The sequence below is a fragment of the Jaculus jaculus genome, chromosome 8 (genome assembly GCF_020740685.1).
Source record: "Jaculus jaculus isolate mJacJac1 chromosome 8, mJacJac1.mat.Y.cur, whole genome shotgun sequence".
NCBI lineage: Eukaryota > Metazoa > Chordata > Mammalia > Rodentia > Dipodidae > Jaculus > Jaculus jaculus.
Genome location: NC_059109.1, coordinates 22413646 through 22435343, shown reverse-complemented (window position 1 = coordinate 22435343; position 21698 = coordinate 22413646).

Below are 21698 nucleotides of genomic sequence, written 5' to 3'. Positions count from 1 at the left end.
TGAGAACTAAGCAGGCCATGCAATTTTTAGCTACAAGTGCCCCACCTCCCTGTCTTTTTTTAAAGAATGAATGGGCCAAGAAAAATCAGTAATTAGAATGAATGAAAACTTCAGTTTTTATAAACTATAACTAGAATTTTCCCCAAATTAAATTATATTATTTATTCTGAATAAATGATATATAACTATGAAATAAAATTTCCAAATGTATTTAGAATCTCATGTAACCAAAGGGAGAAAACAATTGTGACTATTATTCACAGTGTTCTTCCTCTAACATTCTGATATTTTAAAGTCCTGTATTAATCTTTACTTCGGACTGGTTTGCATATCTCTGCTTTCTCAAAGTGGCATATAAGTGGCTGGTAGGAATGAGGAAAGCTGATGTGCAAAATGAGGCAGGAAAATTTAAAAACAAAGCAATTTCACTAATAAAATGCTCAAGTAGTCTAGAGTAATTTGGGTACTTGGTGAATCATTGTTTAGCAATTCATGAACGCTGTGGGTGCTTGGAATTCAATTCCATTGTCCTCTATTGGAATTGCTTTGAAAAAAAGGTCACATGAGAAGGAAAGGAAGTTCTGACTTTCACATGCCTGTTATTGCTAAGGAAACCACTTCCTCCTCGGCATTCACATATTCAGCATGTCTCTAGTTCTGGCTCCCATACAAATTACATCTTGGTGCTGCATTAAGAAACAAACAAGGGTGGAGAATATTTTAAAACCTCTACTCAATGATGACACGTTCACGGAACAAAAAGAGGAGGCTATCTTTTCTGAAGTACTTAGGGTATTCGTGGATGGAGCCTCTCAGACCCAACAGGATGTCTGAGATCCAAGGGAAGTGGCCCGTGCTCTAGCAGTAAACACATGAGTAGCGAACACAGCTTTGTTGTATTTTCTGATTGGCAATGGCTCTGAACTATCTCCTAGTTCTTGTTGCAGACAAAGAAACAGGAGATGAATTACCATGTTCTAGGACGGAGTGTTCCATTTTAACTCAAACTGCAATAAGAAATAAAAATGGTTAGACATCCCGTGTGTAGATTATATAACTTGCCACCTCTGCTTTTTTGCTTTGTTGTGTTTTATCCTTTCTCTTTTAAAGGGACCATGAATGAAATGAAGGGATATTTTAGAGAACTGTGAGCATCAAAGGGTCTTACTGCGCATACAGCTGAACTCGAGAGGCTATTTTTACTCCAGTGGATCTTTACTACTTCATGGTTGTGTAAGCTATCTCTTTATCCATTGTAGAAATCTGCCCCCTCCCCTTGCAGGTCATATATCTGAGATGCCTTGTTCTCTAATAGCTAGAATTTACAGCTCATCTTCTGCCAGTTTTGTTTTCAAACTTGTTCATGAATCTTAGATTCAGAACAAAACTTCACTGTTATGAAGAGCAGTCAGCAAACAACGACTCTATAGTGAACATGTCACAGAAGAATGCTCATTTGAGATTGCAAGAGGGCAACTATGAAAGAGGCAACTTCATGATAATTAAGCTGAAGGCCTTGTTAGCTGAGGCTAGGGGAGATTTTTACATAAAGGAACAAAAGAGTTAATATCTCGTGGTTTTTTGACACCATGGATTTAAATTTTTTTATTTTATTTTTAAAATATTTTAATTTATTTTTATTTACTTAGCTGAGAGAGAGAAAGAGGTAGAGAGAGGGAGAAAGGGGAAGAGAGAGAGAGAGAATGGGTACACCAGGGCATAAAGCCAGTGCAAAAGAATGCCAGATGCATGCACCACCTTGTACATCTGGCTTATGTGGGTCCAGGGGAATCAAACCTGGGTACTTTGGCTTTTCAGGCAAGTGTCTTAACCTCGAACCCATCTCTCCAACCTTAATTTTTTTTGTGTGTGTGTGTGTATAAGAAAGAAATACATAGCTTAGATTGCCAAAGAAAATGCAGAAAGGAAATATTTACCAAGTTATTGATGTTCATCTATACACAGTCCTCATAAATTGCAAGAAAGTACTTAATTTCTAAGTAGACATTAAGAAAAGTTTCCAAATCCTGTAGTGTTGCTTTAGTTTCAGGCAGAACTTGTATAATGATGATGAGGATGCTGATGATCATCAAGGATGCTGACAACAATAACAGAAATAGCTAAGGTAAATTGAGAATTTACTATTAGTCACTGGAATAAACATTTTTTATGTTGTTTAACACAACCCTATGAGATATAGGCATTATCATCCCTGACGTTTACACAAAGAACTAAGACTCAGAAAGTTATTAAATCCTTAAGTTCACTCATCTAATAAGCAACAAAACTAAGACTTGAAAACTAGTGATTTTTCTTCCAGGATCTGAGTTCTTTACTAGTAGGTGTCTATAAAGAGAAAGCCTTTGACATAAACTGCTTTGAGATGCCAAAGGGCTAAGGAAGGGAAGGGCCCCACCCCTTCCTTCCCTGGTAAGTGCATATGCATAATTCCTGCATGATTCTTTTGAACCACAAGAGACAGATAGCTTAGTTCTCTGAAGAGGGAGGGGTCATCCAACATCAATCATTCAGGAAAGGGAGACTGGTACAAGCAAGAGAATGCTCCATTTGTGCACAGAACGACATGAGAATCGAGGTCTTGACCTGAAGATTTGAGTAGTGGATGTGCTAAGATCTCAATGTCTCCTACGACACACTATCCCTGCCTCCTAGGGACAGACTAGGCATTTAAAATAGATCCTGTAATGGACAAGATGAGGGAGAACTTTTTCTTATTGAACTAGAAAATCCCTAATTCACAGTTGTTTCCTTCAATGAAGAAGTCATGTTACATGACATCAAAGATAGACTCCAAAGATATCAAGATGTTCATATGGCCATGTTTGCACTTACCATTAAGGAAAAACCAGAATTTGTCTTCCTTTCTAATTCTTTGGGCCAAGTGGTAAGATTTTGCCAATGAGATGGTTGAATCTAGTGGGAAAAGGCCAAACTGACTGTCTTTTCTTCTTTTTAATTTCTTTCTTTCCTTTTTTAAGGAAAGAGGCATTATTCCCACAGCATCTCAAAAATTCCCCTTTTCATTCTGTAATTCCCCAAGGATTCATGGTTCTGACTTAAGACATTAAAAGTCATAATTAAATACAAATGTCAACACACCCTTGTTGACATCTTGCCTAGCTTAGTTAAATAGCCCCGCCTCTAATCAGTTGCTGAACCTAAAATCTTAGAGTGATTCCTGATCCTTTCATCCCTCAATTTAATTGCCATGAATATGTGCCAAATTTACCTTTAATGATCCTGAGTCTGCCACCCTCCTCTTTTTATCACCATAGTCTCTCATTTGGACTGATATAAAACCTTTCTGATCAGTTCCAGCTGCTTTCACACTGGCCCTCTTTCAATTCATTATCTAGATAACAGTTAAGGTTAGCTTTTACAATTCAGGAAGTTTGTTCAACTCCTGAGATGAAAACTTGTAATGGTGTCTCATATTGCTTAGAACACATCCCAAGCTTCTTATATTACCTGGTATCATCTGGACTTGCCTGTCCCTCAAAAGTCTTCTTCTTAATACTTTCCCATTGAAATACCATACTCCAGCTCGAGCTGAGTGGTATGGGTTACTTCCTTTTCTGACAAAATACCTGACAAAAGCAACTTAAGGAACGAGGAAGGGTTTTGGGGGGTTACAGTGAGAGGGGATAGTTGACCATGGTGGAGGATCATGAGATGGCTGGTCACATTGAGTCTAGAGTGAGGACACAGAATGAAATGAATGCTAGTGTTCTGTTCACTTTCTCATATTTATGTGGTCTAGTACTTTATCCACAGAATGGTGCTGTCTGCATTTGTAGTGAGTACTTCCTCCTCAGTTGAAACAATTTTGACATTCCCTCAGATATATTCTCAGAGGTTTGTCTCATAGGCCATTGTAGAGCTGTCTGTCAAGTATTAACTATCACAAGTCCATCCCTTATCTACTAGACACTCAAAATGACACAGAAGCTTTGGGTTGCCTTTTACGGAGCCTTTCTCAGTGCTTGGGTGGGCAGTAACTCAGGAGGCAGGCTTCCCTATACTCAGTCACACAAATCTTCTGTTGAAATAGTGACCTCTGGGTTCTTCTATGATGAATTTCAATAAATGAGACCCATAGACCAGAGGACAAAGTTTATTTCATTATAGGGCTTAAGAAAAGAGTAGAAGGCAAAGTGCCTGCTCAAAGATGAGGTGGAGTAGGATTTCTGGAAATGGTATAGCCATCTAGAGGCCAAAGTCAGGGTCTTTTATAAGCATTCACAGGATGGGGCTGAACTAGTTGATCAAGTCCTGAGTGCAGGTGTCTAGGTGTAACCAATTTTTTCTGGAAGGAGAATAGCTTCACCTCTTAATTTTCTCTTCTAGGAAAGAATGAGAAGGAAAATCAAACTTCTTTCCTTATATTCCTGGCCTCTTGCAAAGTGGAGAATGCAAGGTCTTTTTTAGAGGGAAGGAGATAAGAATGACCCAGATTCTCCCTTTACATGCTCTAGGACATTCCTCTCTTTTGCCTGCAGTGAGGGGGGAATGTCACCTCTTAACTGCCTCAAAACATGTCACTTTATAGGCATAACCTTCTACCCCTAGGCCCTATTAGTCACGTGGCCATCACATGATATAAAGTGCATTCAACCCAACTTCACAAATACCGAAGCCCTTAACAGTTCCACCTCTGTTCAAAAGTGTGAGTTCAGTGTCCCTTCCGAGATGTAAGAAATCTCTTAATTGTGCACTCATATAAAATCAAAGACAAGCTACATAGGTCAGACATGCAATTGCACAGATGAAACATTTCCACTCCAAACGGGAAGGATAGGGTAGCATGGAAAGGTTGGGTCAAGGCAGGACCTAAGCCTCAGATTGCAAATACTAAATCCTGCAGCTCTATGTATGGTAGTTAAGCCTTGTGATAGAATCATCTGGGCTTCAGTAGCCTTGAGAAGCCCTGTCCTTCCAACTCTGCTGTCAGAAACACAGGTAGCTTCTTTTTTGGAATGATTCCCCTTCATGTGTGCAGCTTTTCTTGGTAGAAATCTCACAGTCCTGAATCTCCCACATTCCATGACCTCCACTGCAATTAGGCTTCACCTTCCCAGCCTCGTGCGGTGATATCTCAGGGCCTCTGTGGCCTGAGTCCAATTCTTACTCACAGTGCCTCATCTCAAGCAGCTTTCCAGAATCTTGCCACAAGTCTCCATGACCCTCTCACTCTTGCAGCTTTCATGTCCACAGAACCAGTCTCATATGGACAATGCTATAATCTTCTGTGGACAGCTCAATATGTAGTCTGGACCCTTGGATCATATTGCCATGGTTTCTGTCTTCCCTTGAGGATAACCCTGGGGAAACTTTTCCTTATGCAGTTATTTTTGAGTAAGAAACTCCTTCAGAGGCATGCCCAATTAGGCTCTCTCATTTCAAATGAATTTGTTCTTTAACAAAGTGGAGCCCTCAGTAGGTGTGGCCTTACCCTCAGAACATTCTTCCTATTTTCTTAGTGAAGGATACCAGGGATCAATTCTGAGACTAGTCTCTATAACAAGTATAGCTACTTTCAAACCCACCTGGTCTGCAACTTTAAGCCCACTTATACTCTTTTCCTCACCAAGCTATACATTTTTCATGTCTTACTGCTTTATGGTTTTTGTTCTATTTTACTGTAAATAAACCTGGATCAAAATTTGAGTCATAAACTATGGCATAGCCTGAACATTATCTTAAAAAGTCCCCTGCTGAACAAATTAGGCAATTCCTTTCAGATGCAGCCTAATTCACATTATCAGGACATGGGTAAAATAAAGCCAAATTATTTGCAGAATATAATACAGATAGCCTCTAGCCCAGTTACCCACAGAATCCATATTCCCCTCTGAAACTTTATGAGCTGAGCCTCTATGGTTTGTGTTTTTCTCAGCAGTCTGGTCTTTCAAACTCTCCTAAAATGTCTGCTTAATTTTCACTTACAACATGAAAGAGTGGTTTTTTTTTATGTCAAAGTTCCAAACTCTTCCATATTTTTTCTATAAACAAATTCCAAAGACCTATGAATCATGTGGTCAGATTTTTCATAGCAACAACCTCACAGCTTGGTACCAATTTTCTTTGTTGGTTATTTTTCTAGTTTCTGTGACAAAACACCTGACAAAAGTAACTTAAATGAAATAAGGATTGAATTGGGCTTATATTTTGAGGATACAGGCCACCATGGTGGGAAAGTCATGATAGCAGAAGCATTAGGTAGCTGGTCACATTGAGTTTGCAGTTAGGGAGTAGAGTGAAATGAATTCTAATGCTCCACTCATTTTGTCCTATTTATTCAGCGTAGGACCCTAGCCTGTAGAATGGTGCCACCCACATTTAAGGTGTGATTTCCCCTCATTTAAATTAACTTAGAGCCCTCCCAGAAGTTTATATCTTAGATGATTTGGAGCCATCAAGATGGCAGTGAAGATGAACCATCAATCACACTGAGGTCTTCAGATGTTCCTCACTCATGTCAATTTCTGTGGCACAGCACCTTGCATCAGTTATTCTCCCCACCTCCATCTACCCTTGATTTACTTTTTCCTTTTCTTTACATGCCTGGTTTCCTGCCATTAAGATTTTATTTGTGACATCATCTCTTTGGAGGATACTCCTCTGGCATCCTTAGTAAAGTGGTCCAGTCACTCACATACAACACATTGCCTATTCCTTCTGATAGAAGCTAGGTTCTAGAACCAAGGGGCCTTACACATCTTGCTCACTTAAGTGTACATGAGTACAATAAATGTGCTGACATAGAAGTGGATGCCACTGAATACTGGTGAAAGGAGAAACAAACCCTTGTAACTGGCCATTATGATTCAGATCATTTCAAAGCATAACCAACCAACTAAACTGGAGCCCAAGGGAAATACAAGAATAATAGTATTTTACTGTGCATGAGGGGGATATAGTCTGGAAGTAATCAAATTCATTCTATTTCACAATTACCCCATTTGGGACCAAAAAACAACAATAGAGATATTCATAATAAGCATTATTAAGTCATCATGTACACATTATCTCTTAGTACTACATAATATAAACTATAGCTCTTAATCCAGTATCTATGCTATAAGTCACTGTTGTGTGGAATGAAACAAGTAAACCAATCATTAGTGATTAGAAACAACTGAAATTTGGGTCCTGTTCATAATATGCTTTCTTCACTTCTGATTATTGTAGACTCCAAAGTGACCTAATCAAATGGAGCTGATAAGTTGTATACTGAGAAAAAGGAAGAAAAAAAAAAACAACAAGTGCAATAAGTTATATACTGTTTTATATTATCTTGCTTGCAAGTGACATATGTCACCTTTGCTCACATTTCATTTGTCCAAGTAAATTTGTCACCACTGGGTGGGAAACTAAAAGAACAAGAATATCTCTATATCTACCCCCAGACATCTCTAAGCTTAGCCAGCATTCAATTCTGTTTCCTTCCCACACGATACGTTCACTCACTGATCCTCTACTCCCTGAGGTTGAAAAACTGAAATACTATCAGACCACCACAGCAAGCAGGTCCAGTATACTTCCTTAAGATCCTGAGAAGTAGGAAATGTAAGGACAAGTTGCATGAGCTGGACATAAAATGCTAGACTGTAATAGTACACACCCATTCAGAAATGGGGGAGGAAGGGAGGTCATTAATGACCCATATGTACCTGCTGTGTAAAAGTCATGGACATCGGGCACTTGATAAAGCCCAATCTCATCACTCAGGAATGACAACCAAGTTTTGTACTTTTGATCTGGCCATTTAAAGTGTTAGTCACTTCTTAATCAAAGTTCACTCTTTCTTTGCCAATCTTGTGGAGAGACCTCTGGGTAAACTTAGCACTCCCCAACACAGGGACTCTCAAAGAATTCTCCAAGCTGCCAAGCTTTTGGCTTTTAGGTTTTTTTTTTTTTTTCTGTTATTAGCAAATAATTAAAAACCACAGACATGGAGAAGGGTAAGTTAGGAAAGATGTATTAAGAGAGTGGAGATAAGAGGGTAGAAAAGCAGAAAAGCTCCTAAGACCAGAGACGTTTTCCTCTTCCCAACTGTGCTGGGAAAACTAGGAAGATCTTCACATGGAAACTTGTATCAAGTCCTTTTATAAATTACACATCCAATAAGGATGAGCTCATTGCCAAGTTCCCATGTATATGAAGGACACTGATGGTTGATGAGTGCCCATGAACGGGATGGAGTCACAGGAAGGGCCTGCCTATAGGGAGTACAAGCTGAAAAATGTTGAAGAATCAGGAAACTACTCTTCTTCACAACTTGTAACAGACTAGAGTTCTAGTCTTGCTAGGGCAGGGTGGCATCCATGTTCCTTTAGGTCCTTGTTCCTGCTTGATCACCAACACAAAACTATTCTGCTCCTAATCTGTATCACTGTAACTTAATAGATTTAGTAAATTTACAAATTAGATATTCTCTTCTTGTCTAACCAGATATATTCCTTTTTCTGTCTTCCTGAGTGTCCTCTATGCACCACATCATCCAGGCTTTCCCGCCATCTAGCTTTTGTTGGTTTGTATAATTGGAGACCGAGATGACAAAAAATAAAGACAGGATTTCAGAGAGAACTCCATGTCAGATACCACCATCCTTATGGTGGCTGCCTTTATGTGCTCCAGGCTCCTGTCTGTCTTCCAAGACTCCAGATCTCCCCAGAATCTTCCACTCAGAGCTATCCTTCTGTTTGAGGTGGAATGTTCTGTGGCCGCTAGTTCCTGAGAGACTAATTTTCCCTATTTAGTACTTGAATCCAGAAACACCTCAGTAAACTGTTTCTCTATTAAACTCTCTTAAGTTAAATGACTTGGGTATCCATGTGTTTCCTGCCAGCATAATAAATATGGCTTTTTATCTATTTGATTTAGATAGCTAGCTGTGTTCATGTATAACCAATGACCTTTTGTTGACATATGTCTTCGGTTTCACTCTTTCTTGACTTAATTTTGAAAAATTTTAGCTCTGTGCCAGCTGGTTCAATAGGAAATATTTACTATTTTTTTTCCCCTGAAATGCTTTATTCTATGAATCAGTGGTGTATCCATTCACTTTTGAATAGTTTGTTAGGGCTGCCTTAACAACATACTTAAACTAGCGGTTCAGGTGCTTTATGTTCACAAAGGTCTGGAGGTTTGATATGCTCTGTGGCCTCTCTCCTTTGTTTGCAGGTCAGGTTTTTGCTTAGCACTTGCATGACCTTATCTCTGCATGTGAATTCTGATGTCAGTGTTCACTAGAGAAATGGAACCAATAGGAGATCTGTAGCTACCTCTTTGACTGGTTATTAGCTATTGACTGTCTATCTATCTATCTATCTATCTATCTATCTATCTATCTATCTATCTATCTATCTATCTACCTACCTTCCTATCTTCTATCAGAATTGGCTCACATGATTATGGAGGCTATAAGTCACACTATCTGCAACCTGCATAATGTAGAACCAGAAAAGTGGTGGCCCATTCAATCCAAGTATTAGGAACTGAGAATCAGAGGAGTTAATATGTAAATCCCAGTCCCAGGGTAAAAGATGAGATGCCCCAGATGATGCAGGAGACAGGCAAAGAAGAGGTGAGTTACTCCTTCTTCCTCTGTCTCTTGTACTAGTCTGGCTTTCACAAGATTGGACAGTATCCAACTGCACTGGAGAAGGTGGTGAATTGTGCCCAAATTGCTGATTTTTAGGATTCACATTATTTGGAAACCCTTTCACAGTCCCAGAAATAATAGTCAATCAGGGACAAATAACTTGGTCCATTGACTTAACCATTGCCATCCTTTCCTTTAACCATCATCTCTCTCCCTATTTGGAAGATAATATTCACATTGGTTTCAGCCCCGCTGTAACAGTTTCATTAGTTTACCAAACCTTAGAAAGGCTGATTTCCCAAGTAGAACTATTCTGAGGTACTGGAGGTTGGAACTTCATAAGAACTCTGAGGCAGACACTATGTAGACCATGACCCTCTTGATATGGCTCTTGTCAAGATGCTGTTAGGCCTTTGCCTTTAGTTTTACTTTTTACTTGTTTGAGAGATGAAATTGCTTACTCCTACCCAAATTTATAGACACATTTTATTTATATGTTGATGTTTTCTATCTGGCAGTTTTGGAGGTCGTTTTTTTCTTCTGTGATGCTTTGTCAAACATATCCAATTGTATTCAATCCATACCACTAACATTGTTTTCCTTTTTCCCCTCCACATTTTCTGCCTTCAGTATTTTCACAGTAAATAGTTTCACTGAGGGTTTTGCTACCACATGACTCATATCACCACATTTCTAGTCTCTGGTGATAGCTTCCTCTCTACGACCCAGCCCTAAGCCACTACCATGTGTCTTAGGCTTATTTGTTGAAAACATTCATGTCTACCTGCTTGGTTCTAGCTTTTCTGTAAGAATAATATGCATCCATTTTCTTGCTTATACTACAGAATCTCCTGTCATTGGTTTCTTGTTGGCACTCCAAGACTTTAGACTGATGGAGATAAGGTGGAGCATGCCCACGTGCCATGTTGCAAGGACGGAAGAGCCATTACTTTTGAAAATGGATGTGGTGGGATGCAGCCATGTTCTTAGCACCAGGGAGGTGGAGGCAAAAGAGTCATCAATTTAAGAACAATCTCAGTTCATAGCAAGTTCAAAGCTGTCCTGGGTTATAAAAGACCCTATCTCAAAAGTAAAAAAAAAAAATTAAATTAAAATGAAATAAAATAAGACAATGAAACTTCTCAGATATGATGGCACACAACTGTTTTTCTGGTTTATAGTTCAGAGTGAATACATGGTGTTTTCAAATTATAAAGGACAGAAAATTTCTCATATGCTTGAGAAGAGAAGAAGCCAACATTTTTGTGAACCAGCACTAATCATTATCATGCAGAATGAACTCTCAATAATTTGTATTTAGTTCTAGAACTTAGGAAAGAAACTGGGGGAAGAAAGAATAGTTTAAGATCACCAGTGTTATAAATCGTTGGTCCGTGGCAGTGCTTTTGCTTTCTGGATCCTGCATCACTGTCCCTGCTTTCCAATCCCCTACAGTCATTTCATTCCCTAAGGTCACAGAATTACACACAATTCTTCCAGTGTCTGCAGCCTGGTGCCTGCCATGTGTCATTTGCTAATTTCCATACCTTTTCTTTCTTATTACTGAGACAGTCCAAAAATCTGTAAAAAAGCATGAGAGGTGAAACTCCTTTATGCTTTATTGTACCTGTGATATGAATGATATATAGCTCATTTCCTTCCAAATACATTTAAAGTGAAGTCACTTTTAAATTTGTCATTTCCAAACAAGAAAGATGTTTATTGCATGCATTTCCAAGCAGACTGACAGATGTCACCAGCAAATGGTAAAAATTCTTCTGTGGCTCATTATTTTCATAAGAACTGCAATTTTTCAGTTATCATTCTGACATAGAATATAAATCTATCTATAAATGACAAAACAATAAAGTGGCCATCAAACCTCAGTTCAGCAAAATTTCTCAAGGAAGTTAATAAATAAGTGAAGTTAATCACAATACCTCTCATTCTGAAAGGATGCATAATCCAGTGAACCAATTAAAGTAATTTCTGGTTTAAAATAGATGTGTCTGTAACAGGAATCAGTAACTGGGTTAAAAATGGAACCAGGTATAAAGCACACAGCAGAAAAATGTGCATAAAATTAGATTGTTTTGATTAGGCACATGCTTCTCTCAAAACCTTTTCTAGGAATAAATTATTTTGCTTAAAATCTTTCTTTTATTATCTTATCTTTATCTGTGATTCCAAGTGATTTTTCTACAACAAAATTCTAATTTTATCATTTCCGTATTTAAAATTAGACTGTATGAGACTAGGCTGTTATTACAAACGAGTCCTAATTCCTGAGATCCTAAAGCTTTATGCCTTCACTTCTCCATATCAATTCATTAATGGCAGCTGTAGTCTAAATGATCATGTCTTCTGAAATTCATATACTGAAATCTTGAAACCCTAAGCTTTCAGGAGCAGGATACCTCCCAGTGAGTTGTTGGACAGGGAAGCCACTGAGATCCACAAAACAATACAGGGTATTGCTAAGGATCTTTGTTGCCTACCAGAACTAAATAGTAAGTCCCTGTTGTAAAAGACATTCCATGCTTTGGTTGCAGCACACCAAGAAATCAAGCTAGAACTGACCTGGAAGACTCCTTCCTGTTGACTCTCAGAGTGCTAGAAAGTATTATATAGACTCTTAGCAGAAAAGTCATCAATAGTCTTAACAAGCAGTGCACCCTGCAAGCTACACAACTGCCCAGCCAGGCAAGATGTGTCCACTAGTGCAATAGTGGCATGTCTATTATGGAGGTAACCAACCATTCTCTGATTGCATTTAAGGCCCACTGTACTGTGTGTGGTTCCCTAGATCCTCAGGGCCACAGTTCCCTAAAGGTGTCCAAGTAACCCTGAGGAACAGCCATGAGCACAAAGGGATGTACACCCAGGAGACGGCTTCAGAGAGTAGTTCTGCTTATTCAATAGGGAAATGGGTTTATAAGCAGTTAAGAGCAAGAAGAGGTTCCTAAGGGGATTGATGTGTTCAAAGGTAGCTGCTAGTCTATGCCTAGCCATGTGCATCCCAGCACATAGGGAGAGAGCCAGGTGCAGCACTAGGGAGAATCAGGTGATCTACATAGTGGTGGGAAGAGGGTTCAAGGGGGATGGGCTGAGAGAGGGCTGCTGGCTCATAAGGAATTTCCTAGGCAAGTGGCCAAAGGTCACAGGGCTATGGGCGAAGCCTAAGTTCGTTGTGCTGGGCTTGGAGAGGGAGTGGCCTTCTATAGCTTGGGGGTTCTAAACCTGGCCTGGCAGCTCAGGCCAGTATCCTGAAGGTTTCAGCTTGTGCCTGGCAGTGCCCGACAGCATTGGAGGGAATTTATTCCTGGCATTGAAAACCTTGTCAAAAGGTTATGATTAGGAAAGGTCATAAACTCTTACAAGGAAGCTACTACTATTGTTTGGCTAAATGGGTATATTACATTCATCATATTTCCCTCTAAATATTTGTTTATGCCCACATGTTAGCTAGAACTGCTCTCACTTTTGGTCAAAGAAGCTTCTCTTTTCAGATGGCAGTGACTACTTTGGGGATAGTCAAAACTCATTAGCTCTGGGTTGGAGAGATGGCTTAGGATGTTAAAGGCACTTGCTTGCAAAGCCTACCAACCCTTTTTCTATTCCCCAGTACCCATATAAAGCCAGACACAAAAGGTGGCAGATGCCACTTGAGTTTGTTTGCAGGAACAAGAAGCCCTGGCGCTACTCACATAGTTAGTCTCTCTCTCACGTACACACATAAATAAATAAATTTTAAAAACCACATCAGTCCACTGAGAAGAAGTTGTAGTTGGCTATTAAGCACTAAATGAGACATTTATCATACAATCCTAGGCTCATGACCATTGGGGAAGAAATGGTAGAAAGAATGTAAACTTGAAAGAATGGGAGGAGTGCTTTGGAATGTTGTCTTCCAAACATAAAGTACGGTTTCACTTGTGATCACACGGCAGCTACGTTGACCCACACAGGCATGCATTTAAAAATTTTAAAAAGGCAGATCCTTTAGTAAATGGTTAGGTTATGAAGGAAGAGATTCATGGAGGAATTTAGTCCTCTTACAAAAGTCCCAGAGAAGGCTTGCTTGCTCCTTCTACCATGTGAGCACACAGAGAGACGTCATCTCCTTCAGCCAGAAGGTATGTTCTTCATCACAAAGTGAGTCTGCCAGTGTCTTCATTGTGGACTTCTGAGCTCTAAGAACTGAACTTAAGATGTGTATAAGTTGCCTACTTTGTGGTGTTTTGTTATAATAGCCCTACCTGGCTAACCTTCTCCCTCTGCAAATAGAATAGCGCTCCAGCAATTGAGCTAATGGCTCTGTTCCAGCTCCCCCCTTCCAGTTTTTACCAGTCTCTCAAAGTGCCACTTGAATGCTCTCTCTGCTCAGTTCTCTTTGTTTTTAATTCCTCTAGAGCTTCTCAACACTATCTACTCACTGACTGTTATGGGATAGGTGATTTATGTTTTTCTGCTTTCCCAAATTTTTTGGCAATGGGGAGGGGGGCAGGAATTGTACCTTATAAAAGAAATATGGGTTGTGTTTCATACCACGACATGTTGACTTTGTGAATTGACACATTGTATCTTATTTTATAAAAGCTGAGGGAATAGAGGCTTACTCAGTTCTCTTATCTTTGTATACTAAGAGAACCATATATATTTTTCTCATGTAAGTTAGGTTATGCCATTAACTCAGAAAACATATGTCTCATAGAGGAGAAATTTGCTGTTTCATCGTTTTATAAAGAGTCGCAAAATTATTATACTTGCTGGAACACATTATTGAAGTCAAGTCTTTGGTAAGATTAAGTTTGTGTTTTGGCAAATAGGTTAGCACTATCATATTTTCCAAATGAATATTGTTAGATTGCCATCCCATGAAAACAATTCTAAACTACATAACTTGTGAAACTACTGTATTTTCTGTAAATTTGCTTGTTGAGTGCTCTATGAATGGCCACAGTTTCCCTACTGGGGGCTTTTGTGTGGTTCACTTTTGTGGTACAATGAAGAGCAGGCGCAGAGGGGTAGGCACTTTGAGCTCTACAGATAACAACTGTCAGTTCCATTCTGAATCCTTTCCCCGCTTGCCAGCATAAGCTTCTGACATTCTTTGATGATTCGTAGGCTCCCAGTTGCTTGTCTGGTTATTTGTATAGGTCTCAGTATATTTAATGAACAAAAATTTGAAAAAATCATCTTTACCAGGCTTTCCCTTCCCTTAGTCTTCTGCATGTATAACCTGGTTAGTCTTGAGTTCATTTCCTTTCATTTACATATTTGTTCTGAGCGCTCCTGGGGCAAGCTCTGACCACTCTTGCCGTCCAGACTGCTAACTCACGTGTTCTCTCTATCCTTTTGGATGTGAAACCCTCTGGATTCCTGAGCCTAATCCCCACTCCCCCACACCACTAGTACTTCCTGCTTCAGTGTGCGGTTGATCCTACAACATACTGAAATCAGACACCCATAATCTCTTCTGTCTGCTCAAAGGCCTTTGTCCTGATTAACAGGAGGCAATTCATGTAACCTTCCTTAGCTCCTTAGCCATCCCATTTTATGAGTCTAGATATTTCCAAAGTTGTTTTCTTACAACTTGCATCAATTAAGATAGAACATGGGAAAATATTGTTTTATGTACAAAAAGTTAAGCAAATTGTAAATCTATTATTTTATTGCAATGGAAGCATCACCCATGAACCCTCCTGACTTTGCAAAAGCTGTGTACATTTTGCTTTGTATACCTTGCTGATATACAAATCTATTACAGTAAGTCTTGATAGACTAGTATATAGGTAAGAAGGAAAATAAAAACTACTAATATTGACCATATAACTTATGTCATATATTGCGCTGGGTATGATCTGATTTATCTTCATGTTTACTCAGCAAAGTAGACTTTAAATTATGCATTTTACAATTTAAAAAACAGAGTCACAGGAGGCAAAAATAAATTATGCAAGGTTATATATAATGTGTAAGTCACAGAAGAAGTGAGTGCGTTCATTTCGGTTCTATTTCAGGACTATCATGTTCAATACCTGCCATCCATGAGATGCAACTGTGCTTTGCTTTGCATGAGGTTTGCATGTTCTCTGGTCCCACCAGGCCAATCTGTTTCCTGTCTAGATTTTTTATATCCCATAATAATCATGATCTAGTAAGTGGCTTTTGGGAAGGGTTTCCTATGTTTCTTACCTCATGCTGTGTCCATGACCTTGTGTAATCTCCCTGCCCTTTAGTGTGGACTGGGCTTGGTAACTTATTTCTAAAATAATACAACCAAGCTGATGAAATACATCATAAAAAGCAGCAACTTCTGACTTGTTGGCATTCTTTTGCTCTTGCTTGCTCTCTCAGTTTGATGAAACCAGCTGTCATATGGTGATGGGCCCACTAGAGAGCTGCAGGTGGCAGGAAAACAATGGCAGACTCTGAAGAGAAGCTGCAAGAGATATGAACCTGGCCAACAACTGATGAGTGAGCTTGGAATCAGATCTTATCCCAGTTGACCCCTAAAATGATTATAGATTTAACTGATAGTTTCATTATATCTTATGAGGAGCCATGAATGAGATGATCCGGCTAAATCTTACCTACATTCCTGAGCCACAAAAATATGAGATGGATAATATTGTGTTAAACAACTAAATTTTGGGGTCATTTGTTACACAGCAGGACATAACTAAGGCACATGGTGTGTATACAGAAGCATCATAGTCAGGACTATCAAGAACCAAGTAACTGGTAAATGAGGAAATTAACTTTGGATTTGCTCTACTTTTTTACTTATCTAATAAAATGAGAGATTAGAAAGATGGCTTAGTAGTTAAAGGCACTTGCCTACAAAACTGAAGGATCCAGGTTCAGTTCTCCAGTACTCATGTTCAGTTAGATACACAAAGTGCAGCAGCTAGAGGCCCTGGGGTGCCCTTCCTTCCTTCTTTCCTTTCCCTTCCTTCTTCCTCCCTCCCTTTCTCCCTCCTTTCTTTCTCTCTTTCTTTCTTTCTTTCTTTCTTTCTTTCTTTCTTTCTTTCTTTCTTTCTTTCTTTCTTTCTTTCCTTCTCTCTCTCTTCCTCTCTCTCTGCTTGCAAATAAATTAATATATAACAGAAATGAACTTTCCTACCTAAAAAGCACCCCTAACAACAATGAAATTAGAAATCATGTGTCCCTTAGTCCAAAGTACTATTCCTAGGCTATGCAGCTAGAGAAATGAGAATGGAAAAGCTGTTGTTTTAATGCTCTGTGTAAATGAAAATAGGAGCATGATTGAAAGGGAGACTCTGTGGACAATGACTCTTAGAAGCATCCTCAACTATTATCAGGTAAGTCAACTCTTGTTCATTATGTGTTGATGACTACTGGCACCTAAAGCTGTGATTCTTCTTTTAAATTTTTGTAGTCAGTGAATATAGTCAAGTTGTTAACCTCCTCCCTGTCCTCCCTACTCCACAGGGACCCTCCTTGTTGGGGTATAGGGGTCATGCATTGTGGAGTTAGCCTTTCGTTTTGGGTAGGAGGAAATGTCTCTGTGTGTCATGACCCAACATGTGGCTCTAACATTCTTTCTACCCCCTCCTCCACAAATTTCCCTGAGCCATGTTGGTCTCATGTTAGGTCTGCTTCCATGTTGAGATTGTGGGCACCTCTGTGTCTCTGTATATGTAGTTCAGTAGGGGTTGATTGTTCTCTGTGTCTATCTCCTTCACTGTTGTGCTGGTTCCTGGTTTGCCAAGAAAACAGCATTCTTTCATGTTTTCCCAATTGTTCTTAATTTCAGCTGGGGCCCTTTTGAGGTATGATGGGGTGGTTCTCTCCTTAGGATCTGTGTCTATCTGAAAAAGAGAAGCAGATTCTCCAACAGATAGTAAAGTTAGCACCAAGTAAATGTGATAACCATTGTTTTTGAGAGAGAGTTTAATGGAGAGAAGATTCATTTTTGGATATGGCTCTGACTTGTTTCCCAACTCCAGCTATGGGTTCCGTTCCACTGAGCAGATCAGTTAGTCAAATCGAGAGCACTTGGTTTCCCACCATGGCTATGTGCCACTATTGCACTTGTATGAGCGTCACGTCAGGTTGTTTGATGTTAAGAAGGTTAGACCATGAGTTGCATGGACAGCTATTGGGCATTGTCCCCCAGTCACTCATGTAGCACCTTCCAGCAGTAGACATGCTTTTCTTCCAGCCATGTCACTCCATGATACATACCAACAGTGTATGGTGTCTTCAGCAGTAGGGTCTTACCACTAACCTATGGTGGGTCATCAAGCACTCTGACATAAGTCTGTCTTCTTTGGGGAAACCTTGTAGGTCTCTGTGATCAAAAGCTCATTGTATATGATAACCACCTGCTGGTACCAGGAGTAACAGGTCAGCACTCAAGAAGAGAAGGAAGAAAAGGAGAAGTGATATAAAAGACATAGAGAGATGAGAGAGAACAGGGAAAGGGAGAGAGAGAGAGGCAGAAACAGGAGGAGATAATGTAATTTTTGTCATACCCTCTTCAAGGCCTTGGAAATCCAATGCTTCCTCTAAGGGCCTGGTGGAGTTTCAACCATTTGGTCTGTCTTTGAGGATGTAGAGTTTTATGGTACCATTGCCTTTTGGGTACAGTTTTGTGTTTCCCCCTCCCTCCCTTACCCTCACATCCCTCCTCAACCTCCCTACTGTCCGGTCCTTGAGATGTTTCGTAGGTATGCTGGGAACTTGGGTAGATTCAGGTTAGGGGCTTTAGATGGGTGACACCATGTGGCGATTATCTTTCTGTGATTGATTGGGTGAGTTCACTGGGAATAAGCTGTTCCAGGTTCAACCATTGTTCTTCAAATTTCATTGTGTCGTTTTCCCTTACTGCTGTGTAGAATTCCATTCTGTAGATATACCACATCTTATTGAGCAACTATAAGCATGGTTGAGCAAATCTCTCTAAGGTAAGACATGGAACTATTAGGGTACATGCCCAGTAAGGGAATGACTGGGTCTGTTGGAAACTCTATAGTCAGTTTTTTTAGGAGTCTCCACATTGCTTTCCAAACTGGTTGTACCATCTTACATTCCCACCAACAGTGGATGAGGGTTCCTATTTCTCTACATCCTCACCAGCATTTGTTTGCATTTTATTTTATTTTATTTTTTTTTTGGTGTTTGCTATCCTTACTGGGGTAAGGTGGAATTTCATAGTAGTTTTAATTTGCATTTTCCTGATGATTAGGGATGATAAACATTTCCTTAGGAGTGTGTTTGCCATTTGTATTTCTTCCTCTGTGAACTGCCTGTCCAGGTCCTTGCCCCATTATGTAGTGGGTTGTTTGACTTTTTATTGTTTAGGTTTTGAGTTCTTTCTTTGTAGGTTCTAGAAATTAGGACTCTGCCAGCTGGATATTCAACATATATTTTCTACCATTCTGTGAGTAATCTATTGGCTCTGCTTATTGTATGTTTGTCTGTGAAGAAACTTTTCAGCTTCATAAGATCCCATTGGTTGCATGATTGTTTAAGATCCTGTGCTACTGGGGTTTTGTTCAGGAATTCTTTTCCCATTCCTAAATCATGAAATGTTCCTCCTAACTTTTCTTCCAGTAGTAGCGAAGTTTCTGGTGTTATATTGAGGTCTTTGATCCATTTGGACTTGATTGTTGTGCATGGCAAGATGTGTGAATCAAGTTTTAATTCCTGCATATTATTATCCAGTTTTTCCAGCACCATTTGTTGAAGATACTGTCTTTTTTCCAGCCTGTATTGTTAGGGCCTTTGTCAAATATCAAGTAGCTGTAGTTGCTTGACCCAAAATCTGGGTCTTCAATTCTATTCCATTGGTTTATACTCCTGTTTGCATGGCCATACCATGCTGCTTTTATTACTATAGCTTTGTAATGTAGCTTTCAACCAAGTATGGTGATGCCTTCAGAGGTATTTTTTTTTGCTGAAGATATGCTTGAATATCTGATGACACAAAGACACATGGGGGGGTGATCTGTGAATGCATGTGTGTCAGGGGGTGGATTCCAGCAATCACCTGTGCCTGAGGTTGCAGGTAGAACTACTGGCCTGTGTTTCCTTGCTTGCAGTTACTGTGAAAATAGCCTGAGGCTGGTACTCTGTCTAGGATGGCTGCTAGGGGTGACTGGGGGACTGGTGGGTTATGAGAGAGCGTGGGAATCAGCCAATTCCCCTTTTTGCCCATCCGCATCCTTCCACTGGTGATATATTAGAGATTGCTCTCCCCTAAAAGTCCCAGTGACCCCTTAATTCCTTATGTCTCCTTCTTGGGAGTTGTGGCATGGTTAGACATATGCCATCTTGACTGGAATCCCATAAAGTCAGTGATTCATATTTTTTTCAGATAGTCAGTAAATATTTTAGGCATTATGTGGCCACATATAGTTTCAGTTGCATATTATTTCTGTATTTTTATATAAATGCTAAAATAGCCTTAGCTTTCTTAGATCAAAGGCCTTACACAAAGGGACTTTGGGACATATTTGTTATAGAATGTCATTTGTCATACCTAACTAGAGCCAAAGTAGTCCTCAAAGTTGATGAGTTGACTTGAATGGGACCCTGAGAAGGAATTAAGCCTTATTGTCCTAAGACACCCATGCGTTTAATTAACCAACTCATCCTATGGATCCAGAATAGCATTTTCTATGAACACCCTTGGTAAAACTGAGTAAATAATTTCTTTCATTCAGTGGTTCAGATGACAAGCCCTTATTGGGAAAGTCTTTGTTACAGATATACTTATTCACTCAATACACATTCAGTAAACAGTTACTATGGGCTCAGGGTTGTATTACGTGCTTAGAAATTAGAGCCGAATGGAAAGAAGGTTCTTGTCTAGTTCAGAAACATCACACCAAATGAGTTTAAGAAATTATGAAAATAGTCATGCTCTAGCACAAACAATGTGATGGCTCTAATGACGATTTCTATTTTTACTTATGCAATATTCTGGCTATAGAACAGTTTATTTTTTCTCCCCATGATGGGATCTGTGCTATGCACACCTGTTGGGAGGTGTTTGAGAAATTATATTACTCCTTAGCAATACAAGTCCTCAGGTGGAATGAGTTCAACGTAGTCCTGCCCTGCCACTGACTGTGTGCATTCCAACAATCGGTTAACCTCCTTGAGATGCCATTTGTCATGAGATGGAGAAAATAACAATACCTAGTCAAAACATTCAAAAGTAATGCTTAGTAAGTAGCAAAACACAACAGAAGTAGCTGGATTATTACATTCACGCTAGCTCCCATAATGTTAACGTTGGGGCATCAGAGAGACATTTTATTGTTCATTGTATTAGTCACATACAGTGCCACAGCCATTCACTCTCAGTAAGGTGTGCCAGTATATCAAAAAAAAAAAAATTATATATATATATATATATATATATATATATATATATATATATATATATCTGTAGGATGTCTAATTGCATTGGTCTCTTCAATAAAAAAAATATGGCTTTGCTAAACAGGTAAAAAATATCCAACAGGAAATTTACATATCATAAAAATGTTTGATTATAGAATTGGTTGAGTTCTGCCTAGTTCTGCAGTAGAGTTGGGTAAATAGGGAATGTAGCACTTAAATTCTTGGTAGAGTTGGGTAAATAGGGAATGTAGCACTTAAATTCTTGATTTTTTTTTCAGTTCCTTTTAGGAAAATTCTCTCATATAGATAAAACAACTCACCCATCTGAATTTTGAAGTACGAAAATCATCACCAACTCTTACTGAATTTTTGCTTTGTGGTGGGCTTTGCAAACTTAATGCCCACATAGCCTTCTGATGCAGGGCTCACAACTTATGCACAACAAATTATTATAGACTATCTATGCAACTTCCCCAAGAAATCCTGGCTGGTGTATTGGTAGCCTGACTTTGAGTCCAGGAACAATGCTTTGGGGCCTGGCTCCTAATTCCAGTGCTGTATCGCACTGTGGAGCAGTGGAAAGTTTTTGTGATCTCCATATGAAATGTAAATTTTTCTTATGTCACATTTAATTTTTTAAATTTATTTTTATTTGAGAAAGAGAGGCAGAAAGAAAGATGTAGAGGGA